We start from the raw sequence: 6,273 nt of genomic DNA on the forward strand, positions 1-6,273 counted from the left end.
TGCATTGGAGAGAGTGCAGACGAAGTTTACAAGAATGATTCCAGGGACAAGAAACATCAGCTATGAGGATAGATTGGAGCAGTTGGGACTGTTCTCCTTGGAAAGAGGAAGGCTAAGAGTTCTAAAGGGCTTACCTCCTATTCTGAAACTGTGTAAATGGCCTGATATAGGAGCCTTGGGGACACTACACTTAGAGTATTTTACACAGATTGGTGTTCTTACCTAAGGAAGGATACACTTATGGGGAGGTGATGGCCTAGTGGTATCATCGCTCGACTATTAATCCAGAAATCCAGATGATGTTCTGGGGACCCGGGTTCAAATCCCACCACGGCAGATGGTGGAATTTGAATTCAGTAAAAGATATCTGGAATTAAGAGGCTACTGATGACCATGTTGGTTGTAAGGAAAACCCATCTGGTTCACTAATGTCCCTTAGGGAAGGAAATCTGCCGTCCTTACCTGGTCTGGTGTACATGCGACTCCAGAGCCACCGCAATGTGGTTGACTCTTAGCTTCCCTCTGAAGTGGCCTTGCAAGCCACTCAGTTGTAACAATCGCTACAAAGTCTCAACAAAGAAATGAAACCGGACGGACCACTTGGCAAAAGTGGACCACAACGGCAAAACAAACAGTCCTGTCAACACTGCAAAGTCCTCCTTACTAACATCTGAGGCTAGTGCCAAAATTGGAAGAGCTGTCTCACAGACGAGTCAAGCAACAGCATGGCATCGTTATTCTCATGGAATCATAACTTACAGATAATGCCCCAGATGCCACCATTATCATCCCTGGGGATATGTCCTGTCCTGATATGGGGACACTACACTTTAGAGTATTTTACACAGATTGGTGTTCTTACCCAAGGAAGGATACACTTATGGGGAGGTGATGGCCTAGTGGTATTATCGCTCGACTATTAATCCAGAAATCCAGATGATGTTCTGGGGACCCGGGTTCAAATCCCACCACGGCAGATGGTGGAATTTGAATTCAGTAAAAGATATCTGGAATTAAGAGGCTACTGCAGGACAGACCCAGCAGAGGTGGTGGCACAGTGGTATACAGTCGGGAGGGAGTTACCCTGGGAGTCCTTAACATCGACTCCGGACCCCATGAAGTCTCATAGCTTCAGGTTAAAGATGGGCAAGGAAACCTCTTACTGGTTAGCACATACTGTCCTCCTTCGACTGATGAATCAGTATTCCTCCATGTTAAACAACACTTGGAGGAAGCACTGAGCGTGGCAAGAGTGCAAAATGTACTCTGGGTGGGGATTTCAATGTCCACCATCAAGAGTGGCTCGGCAGCAGTACTACTGATCGAGCCCTAAAGGATATAACTGCTAGTCTGGGTCTGCAGCAGGTGGTGAAGGAACCAACAAGAGGAAATAACATACTTGACCTCATCCTTACCAATCTGCCGGCTGCAGATGGATCTGCCCATGACAGGATTGGTAAGAGTGACCACCGCACAGTCCTTGCGGAGACAACATCCCGCCTTCACACTGAGAATAACCTCCATCGTGTTGTGTGGCACTATCACCGTGTTAAATGGGACAGACTTCAGACCGATCTAGCAACGCAAGACTGGGCATCCATGAGGTGCTGTGGGCCATCAACAGCAGCGGAATTGTACTCCAGCACAATCTGCAACCTCATGGCCTGGCATATCCCCCACTCAACCATTACCATCAAACCAGGGGATCAACCCTGGTTCAAATGGAGAGTGCAGGAGGGCATGCCAGGAGCAGCAGCAGGTATACCTAAAAATGAAGTGTCAACCTGATGAAGCTACCAAATAGAACTGCTTGCATGCCAAATGGCAAAAACAGCAAGTGATAGAGCTAAGCGATCCCACAACCAACGGATCAGATCTAAGCTCTGCAGTCCTTCCGCATCCAGTCAAGAATGGCGGTGGACAATTAAACAACTCACTGGAGGAGGCTCCACAATATCCCCATCCTCAGTGATGGAGGAGCCCAGCACATCAGTGCAAAAGATAAGGCTGACGTATTCGCAGCAATCTTTGGCCAGAAGGGCTGAGTGGATGATCCAGCTCAGCCTCCTCCAGTGGTCCCCAGCATCTCAGATGCCAGTCTCCAGCCAATTCCATTCACTCCATGTGATATCAAGAAACAGTTGGAGGCACTGGATACTGCAAAGGCAATGGACCCTGATAATATTCCGGCAATAGTACTGAACACTTATGCTCCAGAATTTGCCGCTCTTCTAGCCAAGCTCATCCAGTACAGTTACAACACTGGCATCTATCCAACAATGTGGAAAATTGTCCAGATATGTCCTGTACACAAAAAGCAGGACAAATCCAACCCGGCCAATTACCGCCCAATCAGTCTACTCTCGATCATCAGTAAAGTGATGGAAGGGGTCATCAACAGTGCTTTCAAGCAGCAACTGCTCAACAATAACCTGCTCAGTGACGCCCAGTTTGGATTTTGCCAGGGTCACTCAGCTCCTGACCTCATTACAGCTTTGGTTCAAACATGGATAAAAGAGCTGAATTCCAGAGAATTCACAAGTGGCAAATAACATTCACGCCATACAAATGCCAGGCAATGACCATCACGAGTAAGAGACACTCCAACCACCGTCCCTTAACATGCAATGGTGTTACCATCACTGATTCCCCCACTGTCAACATCCCTGGGGTTACCATTGACCAGAAACTCAACTGGACTCACCACATAAACACAGTGGCAATGAGAGCAGGTCAGAGGCTAGGAATACTGCGGCAAGTAACTCACCTGACTCCCCAGAGCCTATCCATCGTCTACAAGGTACAAGTCAGGAGTGTGATGGAATACTCCCCACTTGCCTGGATGGGTGCAGCTCCAACAACACTCAAGAAGCTTGACACCATTCAGAACAAAGCAGCCCACTTGATTGGCACCACATCTACAAACAGTCAATCCCTCCACCACCGACACTCAGTAGCAGCAGTGTGTACTATCTACAAGATGCACTGCAGCAATTCAGTGACATACCAGTGGTGAGCCGCAGTGAGAGGATCTCCAGCACTGTGTCCGCCTCTGTGGCTCGGGAGGATAAGGGGCAGAGCGGGAGGGCAATAGTTATTGGGGACTCGTTAGTTAGAGGGATAGATAGGAGGTTCTGTGGCAGCAAAAGAGACTCACAGATGGTATGTTGCCTATCGGATGCCAAGGTCCGTGACGTCTCAGACCGTGTTTTCCGGATTCTTAAGGGGGAGGGGAAACAGTCACAAGTCGTGTTACACATTGGTACCAACGACATAGGTAAGAGAAGGGACGGGGATTTAAAACAGGAATTTCGGGAGCTGGGCTGGAAGCTGAGAGCCAAGACAAAACATGTGGTCATCTCTGGTACGTTGCTGGTGCCACGTGATAGCGAGTTGAGGAACAGGGAGAGAGTGCAGTTAAACATGTGGTTGCAGGGATGGTGTAGGAGGGAGGGTTTCAGATACGTGGATAATTGGAACACATTCTGGGGAAGGTGGGACCTGTACAAACAGGACGGGTGCACCTGAACCAGAGGGGCACCAATATCCTGGGAGGGAAATTTGATACGGCTCTTCAGGGGTGTTTAAACTAATTTGTCAGGGGAGTAGGAAAAGGAGTTGTAGTCCAGAAGTCAGTGTTGAGGGTGGTGAGGTATTGGGGAAGGTATCAGGGTCAAGGGTGGGTACCGGTAGACAGGAAGGTGGGTTGAAGTGTGTCTACTTCAATGCAAGAAGCATCCGGAACAAGGTAGATGAACCTGGGGCGTGGATTGGTACTTGGGACTACGATGTTGTGGCCATTACGGAGACGTGGGTAGAACAAGGACAGGAATGGTTGTTGGACGTTCCAGGGTATAGATGTTTCAGTAAGTGTAGGGAAGCTGGTAAAAGAGGTGGAGGAGTAGCATTGTTAATCAAAGATAGTTTAACGGCTGCGGAAAGGCACTTCGAGGGGGATCTGCACACTGAGGTAATATGGGCTGAGGTTAGAAATAGGAAAGGAGCGGTCACGTTGTTAGGAGTTTACTATAGGCCCCCAAATAGTAATAGAGATGTGGAGGAAGAAATTGCTAAGCAGATTATGGATATGTGTGGGGGTCACAGGGCAGTTGTCATGGGGGACTTTAACTTTGCAAATATTGATTGGAACCTTTGTAGGTCAAATAGTTCGGATGGGACAGTTTTTGTGCAGTGTGTGCAGGAGGGTTTCCTGACACAATATGTGGATAGGCCGACAAGAGGTGAGGCCACATTGGATTTGGTACTGGGAAATGAACCGGGCCAAGTGTTAGATTTGGTTGTGGGACAGCACTTTGGAGATAGTGACCACAATTCGGTGTCTTTTGTTATTGCAATGGAGAGGGATAGGGCCGTACGGCAGGGCAAGATTTACAATTGGGGGAGAGGTAATTATGATGCGATTAGGCAAGAATTAGGGGGCATAAGTTGGGAACAGAAACTGTCAGGGAAAGGCACTAATGAAAAGTGGAACTTTTTCAAGGAACAAATACTGGGTGTCCTTGATAGGTATGTCCCTGTCAGGCAGGGAGGAAATGGCCGAGTGAGAGAACCATGGTTCACGAAAGAGGTGGAATGTCTTGTGAAAAGGAAGAGGGAAGCTTATGTAGGGATGAGGAAACAAGGTTCAGATGGCTTGATTGAGGGTTACAAGTTAGCAAGGAACAAGCTGAAAAAGGGGCTTAGGAGAGCGAGGAGGGGACATGAGAAGTCCTTGGCGGGTCGGATCAAGGAAAACCCCAAGACTTTTTACTCTTATGTGAGGAATAAAAGAATGACCAGGGTGAGGTTAGGGCCGGTCAAGGACAGTAGTGGGAACTTGTGTATGGAGTCAGTAGAGATAGGCGAGGTGATGAATGAATACTTTTCTTCAGTGTCCACCAAGGAGAGGGGCCATGTTTTTGAGGAAGAGAAGGTGTTACAGGCTAATAGGCTGGAGGAAATAGATGTTCGGAGGGAGGATGTCCTGGCAGTTTTGAATAAACTGAAGGTCAATAAGTCCCCTGGGCCTGATGAAATATATCCTAGGATTCTTTGGGAGGCAAGGGATGAGATTGCAGAGCCTTTGATCTTTGGGTCCTCGCTGTCCACGGGGATGGTGCCAGAGGACTGGAGAATGGCGAATGTTGTTCCTCTGTTTAAGAAAGGGAATAGAAATGACCCTGGTAATTATAGACCGGTTAGTCTTACCTCGGTGGTTGGTAAATTGATGGAAAAGGTCCTTTGGGATGGGATTTACGACCATTTAGAAAGATGCGGATTGATCCGGGATAGTCAGCACGGATTCGTCAAGGGCAGGTCGTGCCTCACAAATTTGATTGAGTTTTTTGAGGAGGTAACTAAGTGTGTTGATGAGGGTAGGGCAGTTGATATCACATACATGGATTTTAGTAAGGCGTTTGATAAGGTCCCCCATGGTCAGCTTATGATGAAAGTGAGGAGGTGTGGGATAGAGGGAAAGTTGGCCGATTGGATAGGTAACTGGCTGTCTGTTCGAAGACAGAGGGTGGTGGTGGATGGAAAATTTTCGGATTGGAGGCAGGTTGCTAGCGGAGTGCCACAGGGATCAGTGCTTGGTCCTCTGCTCTTTGTGATTTTTATTAATGACTTAGAGGAGGGGGCTGAAGGGTGGATCAGTAAATTTGCTGATGACACCAAGATTGGTGGAGTAGTGGATGAGGTGGAGGGCTGTTGTGGGCTGCAAAGAGACATAGATAGGATGCAAAGCTGGGCTGAAAAATGGCAAATGGAATTTAACCCATATAAATGTGAGGTGATTCATTTTGGTAGGACTAATTTAAATGTGGATTACAGGGTCAAAGGTAGGGTTCTGAAGACTGTGGAGGAACAGAGAGATCTTGGCGTCTATATCCACAGATCTCTAAAGGTTGCCACTCAAGTGGATAGAGCTGTGAAGAAGGCCTATAGTGTGTTAGCTTTTATTAACAGGGGGTTGGAGTTTAAGAGCCATGGGGTTATGCTGCAACTGTACAGGACCTTGGTGAGACCACATTTGGAATATTGTGTGCAGTTCTGGTCACCTCACTATAAGAAGGATGTGGAAGCGCTGGAAAGAGTGCAGAGGAGATTTACCAGGATGCTGCCTGGTTTGGAGGGTAGGTCTTATGAGGAAAGGTTGAGGGAGCTAGGGCTGTTCTCTCTGGAGCGGAGGAGGCTGAGGGGAGACTTAATAGAGGTTTATAAAATGATGAAGGGGATAGATAGAGTGAACGTTCAAAGACTATTTCCTCGAGT

The sequence above is a fragment of the Mustelus asterias genome, chromosome 27 (genome assembly GCF_964213995.1).
Source record: "Mustelus asterias chromosome 27, sMusAst1.hap1.1, whole genome shotgun sequence".
Taxonomy (NCBI): domain Eukaryota; kingdom Metazoa; phylum Chordata; class Chondrichthyes; order Carcharhiniformes; family Triakidae; genus Mustelus; species Mustelus asterias.